Below are 18,790 nucleotides of genomic sequence, written 5' to 3' on the forward strand. Positions count from 1 at the left end.
ACAAAAACAGTTCTAAGCTGTTTTAGAATTCTTTTTCCTAATGTAGGAAAAATTTTGCATTTGATAACATTGTAATGCTTTCTTATTTCCCTTAACCCCTTTGGATAGCATGAACTTTGTAAGACCTTCATAGTTTATAGCATCACAGTACTTTCAAAGTTCTTCACAGTCATTAATTAATTACCCGGCTGTGCCAAAGAAGGACATAAATATCATCAGTTTAAGCTGGAGTTTGCAGATGAGGAAGCAGAACTAGAAGGGCAGTGTGCCTCAGGCACAAAATCTCTCTCTTTTAAAGCCAGAATAACTCAAAGATTTCTGACTTTTAATGCTTCAAGTAGAGATTTCCTTTTGGTAAAGGATGCTATCCTCATTTTCTGCACAGCCACTTCAAAATGATATTTTTAGTGGACAGAAAGCAAAGTATTTGTAAACAACAGCAAATTTTATCTTCTTATTTCCTACATTAATCTGAAGATTGTACACTATTTGCTGAGTTTGAATCTTCAGCTAGATACTGCAGTACCTCTGAGGGAAACTCCCTAGCCACCAGAGGAAGAAGGCAATGGTTTAGCTCTAATTATGCCAATAAAGGTAGTCTGATCTGACCTCATCTTATCTGGTTTAGTTCTCAGAATGGATTTGTAGGTATTCATTATGTTGAGATTTTGTCACACTGTTGTCAGGTCATTGCTAATGCAAGTGAGAGAAAGGATGAGGGATTTATTTATGTGGTATAATTTTCAAACCTGGCATAAAGTGAGTTCCCTATTCTGTGAATGTACAGTTTACTTAGAACCTATAGCCTACTGTCTGAGCCAGAACCATGTCAAATATTCATTGTAGGCAAATGTTATTACAATGAACATTTCTACACAGTATTATTACTGTGGTATTGGTGTAGGCGTGTCCCAGGCAACACTGTTACTCCTTGTAAAGTGGTAACCTACACTTTCTGTTGTGTTGTAATGTCAAGAATCTATCATATGGATCTAGGCTACAAGGCAGTCAAAACCTGGCAGCCATTTCCTTACAGCACCATCCCTCTGGTAGGAAACTAGTTTGGCACAGCAAAAGAATAAAGATTATGACAACAATTATTCTCTTACCAGTAAAAAAGCCCGCTGCACTCAAAATGCAGTGGGCGCTAGCAAGGCACGCCATGAGGGTGGCGGGGCTCTGCGGGCTGGCTTGGCAAGGCCGGGGTTGTCCTGTGGGGCCGGGAGCTCGCGGCCTACCTGGAGTGCTTGCGAGCTGTAGGGCAGGAGGAAGTCGAGGGTCTGTGGCGTCTCAGCGTGGCTCCAGGCGTCCAGCAGAGAATCGGCAGGCGGGAGCGGTTTGGTGTGGCGGGCTGGAGCTGGGCGGCTGGTGGCCCATGTTGGAGGGTGGTGGCACCGCCGCTGGGGGCTCCTGAAGCGTCCTCCAGCGGTCGGCGCCGGAGCTTGGCGGCTGTTGCTCCTTGGTGCGGTACGTGGGCAGTGGCAGCGGTCCCCAGGCGTCCTCCGGTGGCTGCTGCTGGCTGGCTGGGCCAGGGGGGCGATGTGTTGGAGGCGGCAGCAGCGACCCGCGCTGTTGGAAGTCAGGTAGGTAATGGTGGCGGTCGGGTGGCTGCGTCGGAGCTCGGAGGGGGGTGGATCGGGAGGCGCTTCGCGTCAGTCCAGCGGCAAGGGACCAATTGCGAGCCACGCTATGCGCGGCTCGCAATTGGTCCCTTGCCACCAGACAATCGATTGTCAGTCTGGGGGAAGGCGCCAATCGGCACCCTTCCTCATCCCGGACAGGGCCCACCGACGGAGCCCTTACTGTTTTATTTAATCCACTCTGCGAGGAGCGGTTAAAGATATATGCTCCAGACTAGACTTCTGTAACTCATTCTACATAGACCTGCCCTTTAAGCTGAAGGGCAGAAGCCCCAACCGGTCCAAAATGCAGCAGCACGAGTCCTCACCATGAATCTGTCGAGAGTACATATTACACCAGTGCTGAGTCAGTTGCACTGCCTCCAGATTAGAGACCAAATCAAATTCAAGGTTTTGATTAAAGCCCTAAGTAATCTGGGACCCTTATTTATGATGCTGCCTCTTCTGCTATCCCTCCCCCCCAAAGAGCATTTAGTAATCTACATTTGCTTAGGGTCACTGGCCTAAAAGAAGTAAAATTGGCTTCCAGGATCCCTGCCCCCAGCCTGGTAGAAAGTTCCCCCTGGTGATATCAGGGTCCTCTGGGACCGTCAATAGTTCTGGAGAGCCTGCAAGTCAGAACTGTTCTGCCAGGACTCTCAATGAGACCAGGAAACTATAATCAAAGAATGCTGGCCTCTCTGCCAAAGAACCCCACTCACAAGATAATGATCCGCCCAGTATAAATTAGTCCTCCCAGTAAGGTTTTTAAGAGATGGCTTTCAATAATACAATTTCAATCCAATGTATATATTGATTGTTTTAACTTGCTGCAAGCTGCAAGAATGCTCACAGTCATATCATACAACTAGAAAGTTATGAGGATACAGACACAATCACATTGAGGAAAACAGTATCTTGAAACAAATATTCTTTGAATTCAGCCATGTTCGATAAGCCCGTGGTTCGCCAATTTGCACATGATACATAGTGGGGAAAGACTGCAAACCCTCCAAAGGATAAGCCAAAATCCAATGTGATCTTAGCAAACTGAAGAGCTGAGAAAACAGCAAAACATAAAAGAAAGATCATTTGACAGTGTTGCATAAGGGAAAGAAGAATTAAAAGCACACATATATAACAAGGCAAGAATATCAGTGCTGCCCCAAAATAGCTTTACAGGTGCACAAACATGATATTTCAAAGTTAACATTCTTGACAACATTGAAATCAAGGAGAATTAGCCCTATAACCCCCACCCACAGTGGAACAATGCAAAAAAAGAATTTGTCCAGATAGTATGAGGAAGATGTGGCCCCTTGGTGGAGGAGAGAGACACACTTCTGCTTAAGGACTGGGTGTACAATTCAGTTCAGTTTATTCAGTACAGCACTTTAGCCAGATAAAATTAGTTAACAAATGCAAGTGCAAAATATTTCAGGATATAAAATAAAATCCCAAAATTTCGATATATGCTAGGGATATATAGCAAATAAATAAGATTAACAATTTTGAAATTTTATACCTTAATAAAATGTATACAAGGTTAAAAATTTGACATGTGTACAGACATTTGACATGTGTACAGACATTCGCATTTGGGTGTAATATTTGGCAACCTGCGTAATACTTGAGGCTTTACCTTTCCATAGGAGGATTTTTTCCTCTCCCATATAACTAGGATAATGTTCAAGTAGAGGGGAAATTAGCCAAGTTCTGGCAGCTATGTAGAATATAGTGACCATGTGTCACAAAAACAGCGGGATGATCCCAAATTTCACCAATGGTCCGGCATCCCAGACCATTGGCGGAATTTCCCGTAGCGTCCGCCACCACCGCCACGCTCAGGAGGCAACGGTGAGCTGGGGAGGGAGGAGGTGCCGCCATGCCGCTACCATGCTTGGAAGGCAATGATGAGCCAGGGAGGGAGGGAAGGGAGGGAAGGGAGGCATCGCCTCCACTGCAGTGGCGGCTGCAGTGGCGGCTGCAGCGGCGGCACATCCCGCCTTACCTCCCTCCAACTCTGGTCACTTTAATATAGAAGGGACACCTAAGGATCATAGGAACAGGAGATTCCACCTCCCCAGAGTTGCAAGGGCAAAATCTTTCTGCTCTAGGCAGTTTTTTATAACAGTTCCAGAAACGCAGTGGGCAAAGCCGAACCCCTTGCTACAGGACTGCCTGCCTCCTTATGCAGGTATGAATTTGCTGAAGGCCTTTTTGGTCCTGGTCCCTACCTGGTGGAATGAGCTTCCAGAAGAGCTGCGGGCCTTGTTGGGTCTCTCTGAGTTCTGCAGGGCCTGCAAAATGGAGCTCTTCTGCCAGGTATTCAGTTGAGGCTGGGTGGGAGCCTTGGAGTATTCGATCTGTCCCCCCCCCCTCGGCTCCTACTGCAGTGCTAGACTGTTTCCTGATTCCATCTTCCCAGCTGGTTATATATATTCCATCCATATTAAGATTGATGCCCGAAATATGCCGAATAGATCTCTTAAGATATTCTAGTATACCGTAGTTTTGAATTTATATGTGCTCTATTGTTTTAACAGGATATTTTTAATCAACAGTGTTGCTTTTCCTTGTTTTTGTGAACTGCTGCAAGCCAGTTTTTCTGGGAGTGGTGGTATAAAAATACAATGATAAATAAATAAAATAAATAAATAATGAGAAGGCCCTCCTAAGATGTTTGGCTTCTAGTAAAGAAAGATACTCTGCTGGGGCTTGTACATATCTAGTATTGTGTGCAGCAAGGTATTTAGGGGTACAAGCAAGATCCATTTGGCGCTTGGAATCTTCTATCTCTTGTTTAATTGCTATTTTCGCCTGATCTGTTGCCATGCCAAGCAGAACCTGGGGGGAGAAATCAAGTCTTTTAATTTCCATTTCTGTAGCTGGGACCCACTTTGATTTGTAATTGTCACACAGGGTTGATGGTAATAGCCCTGCAAAAGTCCAGTGCACCTTTAGCCAGAGAGAAATGGAAGCGAAGACAATTTTGGCATCAAATTTCATAAATCCTGCCTCTAGTCTTATCCAGGAATTAGATACACGTTTTGGAAGCTGTAATATGGCTCTAAGGAATTTAGATTGCACCCGCTCAAGTGGAGCAAATTGGGACTTAGATGAACCTAAAAAGATCCCATAGAGCATTTGTGAGGCTACCATAGCATGAAAAATTTTGAGTGCTGCTGGTACAAAATAAGCTTCATTTGAGCGATGGAATTTAAATATATTACAAGCTGATTTTCCCCTAAGATTGCAATGCTCAAGGCTGGATCCCAAAGCCTGAAAAGTTACCCCCAAACATTTGAATGACTTTAATTGTTCAAGCTTTCTCCCATTTAAAAACCAGATCCTAGTTTTGGATAAATAGGAGGGCCTTAAAAACCAGATCCTAGTTTTGGATAAATTTGGATAAATGATCCATTATTTGTAAGTGCTTCCTTCTCACTATATTTCACCAGGCAGACTAGGGCCCTATTTAGACCCACAGGGGTTCTTGGTAAAATCACCACATCATCAGCATAGAGAAAGGCTGGTATGTGCTGTTCCGCCAGGCTAGAGGGGAGGGCTGGGTGAGCTGTTGCCTTAATACCGATTTATAGCCCTATTATACTATGGTTCAGAGTTCACTGTACTGGGTCCCTCTGATGCATGTGGAGTGGGGGGGGGGAGGTAAATCTTCCTTCCTAAACATAAAGGTTGGAGGCTGGCTGAACAGTTTGCTGCACAGCCACCCTGAAACACCCTCACTCCACAGTGAGAAAAAAGCTTTTTTAAAAAAGAAAAAGAACAAAAACCCTTCCTATGCTTTTCTACTCAGTTTGGGGACCCCTTCCCCATCATTCCCAATCATGACTTCCCCCTCTGCAATAGTACAAGGGGTGGCTGGGTTTTTGCTCATCTACATGACACTGCTACTAGGCATGATTCAGTGAGGTCTTGCCAAGCCCTACCAAGTGAACCAACGTAAAGCCATTTCTAATTATGGAACCCCCACAGGTAGAAAAATAGGTAAAAACATGCTTTGGAGGAGGAAATATGGTTCAGACCTCCTACCACTTGCTCAGGGTACTTTAAAATCACTTCCTTGTTGCTTTATAAGGATTCAGTGGCAAACCTGATTTTAGAAATGAGTCTTCTGGCATTACATCTAGTTTGGATGTACCTCTAGTTTTCTGCATGCAGGAAGTATTTGATGATTATGTATTTAATCATGTAACTCAACTTAGGTTACACAGGCCAGGAATTGCTTCATAACATTGGGATTCCAATTTTTAAAAAGTTAAAAACATGAAATCAGGGCTCTGTTCTTCCAGGATTCAATCCAAGGAACAGTCTTCTAACTAGAAGAGCAATTCAAATGTATATAAGAAAAGGTCAGACAATACCCAGCCTTGGCGGTCTTCAAGGAAAACTTGGACAGGCATATGCAAGGGCTGATCTTGGTGAATATGGTATCCAGAACTTAGAGATATTCTCTTTTATGTTCCCCTTAAAAATAAGATTACTACTAGAAAAAAGATCAGATTTCTTCTAAAAAATATCATTCAGCCTCTAAAGACTACTTATTTAATTTTATCAAGCAAGAAATTCAGAGTGCTGTGACTTCTTTGTCATGCCCAAAAAGTCAGATATGCAGATGCTAGATAGCCATCTGGCAGAAATACTGATTTTATGAACCTAGGCAGGTTGTGAGTGGGTGGGCAGGAAGGGATGTGCCAGTGTTTGTCTCTTGTGGCCCTTCCTTGCATACCCATGGCACTGCTAATTGCCACTGTGGGATGGGAGGTGAATTTCCTCCAGGCCAGGCTGGATTCTAGAGATTTTTGGTGGGAGGGATCACTTAGACACATTATGCACGGGGGAAATAACGCACATTCGGGGTGGAATGGCGGCGACTAAAATCACCGATAACGCACGGAGCCGACCGCAACCGGCCGCAGCTTCGGTGCATGCCGCCGAAAAAGCAGCGTTAGCGAAATGCGGAAGAAAGCGCAGCTTCCGGGTGACCGGGGCGCAACCAGAAGCGGCGCCCGGATCGCCGCGTGCATAATTGGTTACTCTGGGTTTTGCCGCCGCCGCGCCCCGCCCCGTGCATAACCGGTGTGAGTCGCGTCTTCCCCCTCCGCGTTTTCCATGTGACCCGAAATCGCCGTTTCGGCGGCCGTGCATAATGGGCCTTTAGGGATGAAATTGGGATCACTGGGGTAGGTAGGTAGTTGTGAGTTCCTACAATGTGCAGTGAGTTGGACTAGATGACCCTGGAGGTCCCTTCCAACTCTATAATTCTATGATTCTATATGTAGCTTTCTGAGCTCTGATTACATATGTGCTTCTAAACCCCTCTCTCTCTCTCTCTCTCTCTCTCTCTCTCTCTCTCTCTCTCTCTCTCTCTCTTTTCCTCCTGGACAAAAAAAGGTGATAAAGTTTAGCATCATCCAAATGGCCCCTGTTATCTCTCTAAATCCCTAAACAAATGACAAACATATACATACTCCTCCTCATTCATTCCCACCTTATACCTTTTACACAAATGACCTAAACTTGGTCAGGTTCTCATGTCCCCAGAGATGATAGCATTTCACTGCTTCAAAAGAGCTTTGGTCTGCACAGCCTGTAGCAGCAAATTTACACTTCAAAAAGCAGACAGCTTTTTTCCACATCTTATTCACTTAATGGGTGAGAATGTAAAATTAGTTCCGTTGCTGATGAGGACCTTGAGCCAAATGAAAAGTGTTCATTTGTCAGCATAGACTTACCACCTGAAACATGATTATATAGCTAATCCAATAATGGGTTTTGATGCTGAGCATTTATTTATCTACAGCATATATTGTTATCTGTTGATAATCAGGGTCTACAATTTACCCTTATTTTCTGAGTGTGCTGTTAGAAACAGCAACATATCTCAGATACAATATGTAAGTAACAGCACAGAAAATGTACATGAGCCAAATCTAGGCAACCAGATTGCAGTATTTTGCTTTGCTTTCAAATGAATCAATGTTGAATTTTAGCTTTTAGAGTTTAAATATTAATGCTGAATAAAGCATTTTGAAATGAGAGGCTCCAGATGCGGCACCAGATTAAAATTTTACATTCAAATGTTGATGTTTTAGCTCTTGTTTTTAATGACAGGTTTCTGCTTTTTTGGTGGGGTTTCTGCCCGCTTCAGTACTTTTAAACTTTAGATTCTGTTTGTGAGTTGACTAATGTCAGAGATAATTCTACACAGGGTTACACTAGGGAGAGTTAAAATACAATTTTGGAATAATTTGGACAGAGCTGTTTTATATTTTCATCTGAGTTTTGAATAAGTGTGTCAATGACATTTAGGAACAGGTAATGGCACAGAGTGGTAAGGCAGCAGAAATGGAGTCTGAAAGGTCTGCCCATGAGGCTGGGAGTTCAATCCCAGCAGCTGGCTCAAGGTTGACTCAGCCTTCCATCCTTCCAAGGTTGGTAAAATGAGTACCCAGCTTGCTGGGGGGTAAACGGTAATGACTGGGGAAGGCACTGGCAAACCACCCCGTATTGAGTCTGCCATGAAAATGCTAGAGGGCGTCACCCCAAGGGTCAGACATGACCCAGTGCTTTGCACAGGGGATATCTTCACCTTTACCTTAAAACCAAATATTTATTTAAATATATCAATATGAATGTCAAATCTATAACTTAAATGCCATATGCTTAAGATGATATAAAATGATGCCCAGAAAGACATTCCAGATACAACCCCATGTATGGAAAAAACAAAATTCAAGTTAACATTTTAAAAAATAACTAGAGATATAGTTATGGGTAGCCGTGTTGGTCTGAAGTAGCACAATAAAATCAGAGTCCAATAGCACCTTTAAGACCAACAAAGATTTATTCAAGGCGTGAGCTTTCGAGTGCAAGCACGCTTCCTCAGACTAAGAACTCCCTCAGCGCCACGATGCCCCCAGTTCTTAGTCTGATGAAGAGTGCTTGCACTTGAAAGCTCACACCTTGAATAAATCTTTATTGGTCTTAAAGGTGCTACTGGACTCTGATTTTATAGAGATATAGAAGTTACTGTGAAAACACCTACAATGCTATTTGAAAGTGAATAGAGTTATCTTGGATTTAGCTAGTTTTAGGAAAGCTCCACAAACTCATTTGGGGATATAATTCACTTTCTTTAAAATTTGCAAAACCGTGAGAACAGATAAATATTAGAAGAATTAATAGAGATAGATCAGAAACCAGGGCTTTCATCCAGGCAGGCACACAAGACTCTTGGCATTCTGGTCCCCAGCTGCAGCTATGAACACATGGTTTTTAAAAAAATATGATGCAACATGTGGATCAGATATAACAGCACACAATGTAAATCCATGCATGTATGTAATAATGGAATTTTCTGGGTTCAATCCATTAGAGCTTTCCATTTGTATAGGTAGATCTTTCCCTGTCTCCCCCTTTCCTGAGCAGTCCATAGTGTCTCCTAAAAACCTTTTGCTGAAGCTAGGGAACTCCTGCAGATATGTTCTTTTGCCCAGGAGGCTGCAGAGTAGATGAAAAACAGATTAATTTGGCTATTTGTCTCTTGCACAAGCAGGAAGTTCTTATACTGCCACTACATCTGTTGATGAGGTTTCATCAATGGTCAAAAAAGAATAAGCCAGCTTGGTGTAGTGGTTAAGAGTGCCATTTTTTATCTGGCTAAACAGGTTTGATTCCCCGCTCCCCCATATGCAGCCAGCTGGGTGACCTTGGGCTCGCCACAGCACAGATAAGGCTGTTCTGACCAAGCAGTAATATCAGGGCTCTCTCAGCCTCACCTACCCCACAGGGTGTCTGTTGCATGGAGAGGAAAGGCGATTGTAAGCCTCTTCAGGTAGAGAAAAGCGGCATATAAGAACCAACTCTCCTTCTTCATAATAATAAAAAGTGGATTGATATGGTTGGAGGACTATACTATTTGAAAAGGGCTTCTACTGGCCCCTGACACCAACATCTGACACACCATCTTAAAAAAAAATTAAACAGACTACGGTCTTAAGGAGAACATATTGATTTTACTTATTCATTTATATTCGAATGTATATACCGCTGTTCCCAATTGGGCTCACGGCACAATAAAAATGCCCAATTTACCCTTAATTAATGACTACTACTATTAACAAGGCGGCAGGCAAAAAATCACTAACTGTCTCATCCCCTCGTCCAGCCAAGGGGCCAACCTTGTTGTTCTGCTGATGGGAGTAAGGATCCAGATCAATCAGATGAACATGTCTGCATTGCCTGTGTCTGAGAAAGGAAGATAGATTGATGCTTGGTACAGGATTTTCTGTACCTGGTAGGATTTTCTGTACCTGGTGGCAGCATAGTTTCTTTGATTCCAAGCTCCATTTCCAGTTGCCATAGGCTTTCCTGTGCATGGAAGAAGAGGATAATATTAACCATTTGAGCCTCTCTGCAGACTTCCACTTCAACCCCCAGGGTGTTCCACTGGTCCACAGGAGCACAGTTTCAGGGGACGCAGATTCCTGCACTTGGTGGGAGGAGGTTTGCTTCCTATGGCTGCTATGTGAGAGTTGCCATTTGGTGTGAAGAACTTTTAAACAGGAATGGGCAGAAACCAGCACAAAAACAAAAGTTTGTGATGAATTTAGGGTGGTTTGTGCTTCTCAGGACCCCCAGCATGAACTTTTTACAAGCATTCAAGTTGTTTGTGGAGGTTTGTGCCAGTTTGTACACAGACACATTCCCAGACAGTCTCTACTCAATCAAAAGGTTTACAGAACTTCAAAGCAACAATTTGCAGGGCATGTAGAATAGCATCCAAGGGAGATCCCTGTGACTTTGATGTCTCTAGCTTGCAGAGGATCCATTCTATACCCTCCTGGACCTCAGTCATTGTGACAGGCACAGGATCAGGAGGTTCAGGAGTGTATAGAACGGATCCTGTGCAAGCTAGAGACACCAAGCTCACAGCAGACTCCCCCTAGAGACAGCTTGGTGCCTGTCTCTAGCTTGCACAGGCTCCATTCTATACACACCTGAATCTCATGAACCTGTGCCTGTCAAAATGACCACCTCTCAGCTATCATTTTGATAGTTTCAGATTCAGGAAGTTCAGGAGTGCATTTGGTGTAGCCAGTTTGGTGTAATGGTTAGGAGTGCGGACTTCTAATCTGGCATGCCAGGTTCAATTCTGCGCTCCCCCACATGCAACCAGCTGGGTGACCTTGGGCTCGGCATAGCACTGATAAAGCTGTTCTGACCAAGCAGTGATATCAGGGCTCTCTCAGCCTCGCCCACTTCACAGGGTGTCTGTTGTGGGGAGAGGAATGGGAAGGCGACTGTAAGCCGTTTTAAGCCTCCTTAGGGTAGGGGAAAGCGGCATATAAGAACCAATTCTTCTTCTTCTTAACATGTGCGTGCTAGAGACACCAAACTCAGGATATTTTTAGCTGACTTTTCTTGACCTGCCATCCAATTTTTGTCAGGATTGGATTTAAAAGGTCTGAGTTAAGGTGGTCATTTCCCCCCAAATAATCTTCCTGGGACACCTTATTTGGGGGCTATAAATCATACCCCATACATCCAATCCTCAGCAAACTTGGAGGGCAAGTAGAAGATAGTCGTCCAGAGATCCCCTGTGATTTTGATGTCTCTAGTTTGCTCATTCTACCACCTAATGAACCAACCCCATTTGTGAGGCAGCTAAAAATTCATTATGATCCACAGTCTGCCAATGGAGCACATCATGAACCAGAAATCACACTGAATCATATTTTCCTAGTTTATGCCCATTCCTACTTTAAATCCATGAATTTCAATGCACTTCAAATTCTCCCACTCTAATCATTGGGATGTAAAACTCATTGGCTTACCTTTGGCATACCATGTGTAAATCCTTTTGTCTGTAAACTTGATTACAAGGGGAGGAGAGGTTGAATCAGGGGTATTAAGATGTCAACAGAATTTTAGCAGGGGAAGTCTGTCATCATCATAAGACCAGGTCTCGTTTACTTCCCTGCTGACCATTCTGCAGCACATTTCTTCCCCTCTGTAGACATCTCTTCAGCTGAAACACACCCTGCTATAAATACTCATATATTGTTCCAACATGATATTTTATTGGAATGCATTACTTCACTAAAAACAACATGCGAGTCCCAGCCAAGATTGTGGTTTTGCTTATAATTTATTTGAACATGTTAATGCACTGGGAAAGATACAAAACAAGATAATAAAGCAAATTAAGAAATAGCTGCATTATCTACCTGCAAATGCACACATAGACTGTGGTTATGTTCCAACAACGGTATTATTTGGCAATAGCAGACTGGCTTTCCTTCTTCTCTGCGTTACCTTTAGTTAGGTTATCCATTAGCTCTATGCCTAGGTGCAGAATAAATGAAGACAACGCACATAACATTGCTAGTCTAGCAGCAGAAACAAATCTTTCTTTTAGCAGCCAATGTAATCTTCAGAGTTTTTCCTTCTATAAAACACCTTAAGGGAAAAATGCACCTTGGTAAGATTTACACTTTATAACTCTAATGATTCTACAAACACAGCGACAATGTGATGAAAGGCAAAGCAGCCCCGATCTGATTGAGAGCTAATAAAAATCAGTACTGAAAACTGAAAATAGCACCCTTATCATCTTTCTTTCATTTAGACCTGATTACTAGGGGATTATAATGCAATCACAGCTATGTGTGAGAGGTAGCTATGGGAACCAGTTTTAACTGTTTATCTAGCCAAAGATCTTAATTTAAGTTTGAACACTCAGATTCATTTATATGTAAGACACCAAGGAGACAAAATGCAGAAGAAACAGATGCTTGCTTGTTCTTCCCATTTAACTTCATAAGCTACCAGCCAATTTGTCTTTCAGGGACAAAATTAATTTCTGATGACAATGAGAGCAAGTAATAAACTAGGAGTTCCTGTCCTGGGAAACTTGCTAGGGCTGTGCAAATGTTCCTGGGTTATTTAGGAGGATGAGGGGGGAGCGGGGGGGGGGAACCCGCACAATTTGCTCATAGCTCGAACAAGGACATCTGTAACAGACATTTCTTTGTCCCAGTGCTGTTACTCATTTTCTAGGGGAGGAGGGCTGTGACACCTTTTTCCAGAGGTTGATTGGGGTGGGGGTGGGGATTCAAAAGGAAACATATTGCCCATTATTTCTTTCCTGTGGGCTATTTCCTAAGTCAGCTCCTTGTTTTCTGTTTCTTCAGATTTCTCAACCATGCTAACTTCAGCCCGTCTGCTGCATTCCCCCCCCCAATCCAGAAAATCAACTGTTAAATTGAATCTGTGTTTAAACAGGACATCAGTGCTATACCCGTTGTTTTTCTGCATGAAAAAGAGCACATGATTCTGAATTTCATTGCTGGAATTGATGCACTTCTGATTTTTCTGTTTGTATGTTTGTAGCTCATGGAACAGGTTTGAGTCTTTGTGGTATGTCTTTCAGGTTGGGTTGAAAAAAATATCCATAGATGTCCATAGATCTATGAGCTCGTGAACAAATCGTAATTCTGACTGGAAGATGCAAGTGTATCAAGGCTTGTTTCAGCTTCAGCATCTGGGGCTCCTTTGGGTAAAGCCCATCAGTTGGATTCCTTAAACTTAGATTTTTAGAAAGTATTTGAAATCTATATTTCTCCCTATAATTTCTTTTGGAAAAAATGTCCATGCTAGGTTGCTTTGTTTCCAGATACTTAATGCTCTTTTCATGTCTGTTTTACGTATATTTTTACCTTCTTAATGACAATCTAACTTTTCAACCATACCTTTTATTAGGACCCACTGAAATGACATCAAATAGTATGCAACCTTTCAAGTTCTCCAAAACTCTTTAACAGGCTGGATATTAAAAATGAAAGGAAGGGGACACATCTTTCAGACTTCTTTATGGGAATCCTTCAGTCTGTCAGATGCTTCAATACACACAGGGTGTGGTTGGCTGATAGCAGATTGTATTTGTGGCATGGAGAAAATAGGAGAAAAAAATGGAAGCATCCCATTGAACCTAAAAAAAAAAAAACAGCAATTGATGCCATGTCTATCAATACCAGAGAAGACACATTGATTCCTTAAAAGTCTAGGAGAAGACCAACTTGCTTATGCATTTTATAATAATGCTAGAAATTAATTTTAGTCAATACACAAGGTAATAAGTTAATGAAGCCCAAATTGGGGAGTATTAACTTGTGTTGTTAATACACACACACACACACACATATATAAATGTTGTTTCAAATGCAACAATAATTGCTAATTTAAATACAGTCAAAGAATTTTCAGTGGACCTATATATTTGAGCACAAACATACGGCATAGCTTGGAAGTCTTTCTAAGCTTCTTTGGTGGGGGTAGGAGTACAACAGGCCTCTCCCATGAGTAGAATTATCTATGACAGTCCAATATCAGCAAGTAATATCAAATAAGAGGTATGTTTTTGGGATCTCCCCCCCCCCATTGTTGCTCCTAGCAAATAACATGAGAAGAGTTTGTACATGTTGCTATAGGAATTACTTAACTCACAGGTTTACATCTCCCCGCCCCCCTTCCCAGTCTCAGTCATTTCATCTTTTTACTACCTACTTTTCAAATGCAATACGTCAGTCTTATAATCCTTCTGCGCTTCTTGGCTTGACTGTGTACCCTCAATAGCTTCCCATCTCCTCCCTTCCTGACTTGCCCCCTTTGTCTCCCATTCCATTCCCTTATGTAACTTCATACAATATAATATCCATTCATTAGTGTTTCTGAAAACCTTAGCTATCTGCTATGCTGAACACTCTTTTATGGCATTTTTTTAAATATTCTTCTTATTAATGTTCTTTTTATCACTCCTTTTGAAGAAAGTTTGAAGTAAAGTTTCAAAGTGTTTTAATTTTTATTTATACAGGGGAAATGAATCAAGGAAAGAGAGAGCCCCAGAAGAGCCTGAAGGTTTAGCACTTTCAAATTTTCAACACAATCCCAACTGCTTCTTTTAGAACACATTCATCACTGAAAGCTATGCAGCACCTGCACTTAAGCAGCAAAGTTTTCCTTTTATCCTTAATAACATCTTACATTAATAGAGCCTTTAATCTCAATCAATCCCAAAGCACTCTCCATATAGATACAACAAATATCTCCATTTGCTGCCAAAATGCAGCTGTCTCTGCAGTGAAACTTGGCAACAGTGGACTAGTACAGGAGTTTACAAGAAGACATGATTAAAACATTAACTAACTGTAGCTGGAAGACAAGAGAATTAGGGCCACTTTCATCCTTATCAAGCCATGCCATATGTACATGTAGGAAAGCCTTTGCATGGATGGCCTTACTCGGAAGCGAAATCATGAACCCAAATGGAGGCTGTATATGTAACTGCTGGTCTAACCCAGCATCTGATTATAACTGGGTAAAGAAAGGTGGAATTCTACTGATCTGTACTCTGATGGTAAAAGTGAAACTGATTTTAACTTGGGGCTAGCATTTGTGCATATGATTTTCCATCCAAATATTCACACTGGGGGTTTGAGCATACTACAGACTTGGTATCACCCTCATTTGTCAACAGTGAGCCAGTGATACACACAAAGGCTCATTTCATATGTTACTGCTAGTATGTCCTAGTAGTCACCCGACCCTGTTCCTCTATGCTTCAGACTTATGTTGCATCAGTAGCATGTGGCTTTTCAATCAATTTCTTACCACAATGCCTTGTTTTGTCCAGGCAACTAATGCTGTTGTCAGAAGTAATGCTAATCATGGAATCAAAGCACCTATTATGTTACAGATGTGTTACTAGACCAGATACAGATGACCTTTAATGGTGTAAGATACTACACCACAGATCCATTTTTAACCAATAGTGATATGAACTATGGCCAAACCCAAAGGCATGGATTCAACACCATTAAAAAGTTGCCTTTTATTTCATTTTTGTCTACATTGTTACTTAGCTAGGGGCTGTTTCTGGGGTTATAAAAGAAAAAGTATTGCTCTTGGAATCCATTGATACCTTGCTGGTATCCCTCATTATATAATACTTGGTATATCTGTTTCAAAGGAAGGTGGAAGAAGCTATAAGACATTCCTCTGTTGAGTGAATAATGATTGTCCTAGGTGGGTGACAGCACCTCCTCCTTCCCTTGAGGCTGCTCTTTCCTAGGCAAAACAGAAGGATGGAACCAAAGAGGGGAACAGGGTAGGAAGGCAGAGTTATTCCTCCCTTTCTGCAAGGCAACTTCAAAGATTATACCCCTTTTCATGATAATAAAATCCCAAAGAACTTTAGGATATTATCTCCAAATGGTTGAATGGGAAACAGAATTTCAGGAAATGCTCAATATAACCATTAAAAGACTCAAATTTTTAAGTTTCACATACTCATTGATGGGGGTCTAAAACTGTCTACACCAAAGGACAGTTTTGAGTTCTCCAAAAGAAAAAGATAACCGCTTTAATAAAATCTGTGAGAGTCTGGGGTGCCCTCCTCCCTCGTGCACAGCCCAGAGTCACAGTCCTAATGATTGTAGCACATATTGATTTATGGACTAACTCATTGCCCACACCATATTTCACAGTCATAGCACCAAGCATACCTGTGGAAATGGCTGCACCCATCACAGAAGCTATTAGTAAAGGAACTGAAAATAAAAACAGCGAGTATAATGCCATTATACATAGAGAGACAGGGGAGAGTTGGCTACTCCATCAAGTCAAGATGGATAAAAGAGAAATTAAAAATTATTATTTGGATAAAGCATCTTTACTTTGAAGATAGGCTTGGAAAACTTTTTGAGTAAAAGGGTAAGGGGGAATTTAAAAGGTGACATGATAGATATGGAAAGGGTGAATAAAGGAATCTTGTCTTTTCCCCAAATCTCTCAAGTTCATAGTTATCTAACAGTTCAGATGTGGAAAAACAAAAGGAAATACTTCATTGATCAAATGCTTATGAAATGGGCAACTAAACAATAAGATGCTGGCCACTCAGTTTACGTAGAATTAGATTTGCTCAGGGAAGATGTATCTATTAATGACATCTCATGTAACCTCCCATTTTCAAAAGCAGCATCTCTGCTTCTAGTTGCTTAATCCTGATATTGTGCCATGCCACTAGGCAGCAGAGTCTAATGAGGTAAGTGACTGGTAGATATATTCTGCTGATGCTGCAGAACATCCGATGGGGAGGCGGAGGGATTCACCTTACTGGCATCCCTGAGAAAGTAGTAGATGAGGCAGAGAACACCATGGAAGTGCACAGTGGCTAAAAGCCTAGTGGCCCCATCTGAAAGCAACAGCTCGGCTTCCACATCCTTGCATGGTCTTAGGTGGGCCATTCCCTGACTCCAAAGAACCCAAGGAACTCCACCAGTAGGACTGTTGCCAAAGGCTGTTTTTTTTTTTAAAGTATACTGTATTTATTAAGAGTCTCCTGGATTAGAGTAACATGAGTTTCACAGAGTGCTTGAATCACCATCCTGGGGTGACCCTGACCACAGAGAATGCTATAGATTCAGACATGAACTGGCCCTGGCCCTATCACAAGTTTACTCAACGTCTGACTTGACATTCAAGGTGGTCCTTCAGTAAATTGCCCGAAAATAAGGGCAACTGTATGGAGGGAAACAGGATAGAGAAACAGCCCTATAGGCTGTTGTTACAAGCCAGCAACCCTAAGCAGCCAAAATGGAACTTCCAGGAGTGACTGAAAAATACTAAAATGAACATGGCAGTAAATGGAGAGCTTATTTTACCAGCATTGTCAATCAGTAACTTTTCTAAGCATTAAACTGACATAAAAATAATTGATAGGAAAGAAAATGCATTCTACTCGCAGCTTGGCTGTTCCTCTGTTATTTAAAATGAATCTGATCTGCTGCTTCCTGCTGTGGAGATTACCTCTTGAATACTTAATACCAATTTGGTTACTTTTTAGGGAAAAGAAAAACAAACTTAAATACCACACACACAATTTATCTAATTGTATAACCCTAATGCAAAGCATGATTGTAAATGCAAGCGAGGAAGTGAAGGAAGAGAAGGAGAACATCCAGCAGATACTTCCCAATCTCATGCCGAGCTGCAAATAATTCCCAGGATAGCTGCTTTATAAAACAAAGTTTGATCAGCAAGGAAAAAAATATTAAAAGTTAAACCCTATCATTAAAAAATAATTACAGTAGAATTATTCACTCTGGCATTTCATTTCAGAATCTGGTCTCAATCAACATGCTTTAATGAGATAAATGTTGGCTTTCGGAATTTTTATTCTTCCCAGGCTGAATATATAAAACTGCTTTAATGTGCTCAGCAACATAGCACTAAGATGGTTGCAAGCTCTCCCATGATAGTCTTCAGTGAGCTCCTTTCCCCACCAGTTTGCTTCACTTCAAGCTTCACTTTGACCAAATCGTGCCTTATAATGTCCTTGGGTACTCCAGTGGCACACCTATCCACCTTTCCAGTGGTGAAAGCTAGAGGCCTCAGGAGGCACCATTGGTGTCAGGAGACTTAGACAGAGGTGCAGAGTAGGGTTGCCAGCTATGAGGTGGGGCCCGGAGATCTCCTGGAATTACAACTGAACTTCAGATGACAGAGCAGTTCTGTTGGAGAAAATGGCTCTTTGGGTGCAATGGCATTACAACCCTCTGAGGCCCCACCCCTTCCCAAACCCCACCATCCCCAGACTCCACCCTCAAATCTCCAGGACTTTCCCAGTCCATCATTGGTAATTCTGGTATGGAGCAAGGGAACAAAGAAAGCAAACTGCCCCAGAACCCCAAGAAGGTTTTGGACATTTTGCTTGCCCCAACAAATTGAAACCTCAAGGTTTAAAGAGTCAGATAGGAAGCATGATTATTAACTAAACCATTTAATGCTCTATACTAAACTGGGTAACATTTAGTTCTGATTATATTTGATATACTAAAAAAAACTATGCTTTCTACTGACATTATTTAGGCAGAAGAAAAGGTTACATGTCTGTGTGCCCCAGACCTCTGGATTACCTCTTTATAGCCTTGCTCTCCTGAATATATTCCACTTTCCCTAAAAGGCACTGGCTGGTGGCCATTATACCAAAAACAACTGTATAATCAGTAAAGACATATACAAAGGAATTACTGCTGTATATTTTAAAACAGGGAGATTTGCCCCCATCTTCTTGTATGGTACTC

At 42.0% G+C, this 18,790-nt stretch overlaps 1 long non-coding RNA gene across 2 annotated transcripts in view; it reads right to left on the bottom strand.

Moving 5' to 3' along the window:
* Positions 1 to 2,562: 2,562 nt before the first annotated feature.
* The window catches only part of LOC143836799 (uncharacterized), a 33,759-nt gene continuing 17,531 nt past the window's right edge, over positions 2,563 to 18,790 (bottom strand). For both annotated transcript variants that reach the window (XR_013230748.1, XR_013230747.1), the window contains 3 exons: positions 11,483 to 13,638; positions 9,959 to 10,016; positions 2,563 to 2,677 (listed from right to left, as the gene is read on the bottom strand). This is a non-coding gene — a long non-coding RNA (uncharacterized LOC143836799). The remainder of the gene's footprint in view (positions 2,678 to 9,958; positions 10,017 to 11,482; positions 13,639 to 18,790) is intronic.

This window comes from Paroedura picta, chromosome 4, assembly GCF_049243985.1.
Source record: "Paroedura picta isolate Pp20150507F chromosome 4, Ppicta_v3.0, whole genome shotgun sequence".
Taxonomy (NCBI): domain Eukaryota; kingdom Metazoa; phylum Chordata; class Lepidosauria; order Squamata; family Gekkonidae; genus Paroedura; species Paroedura picta.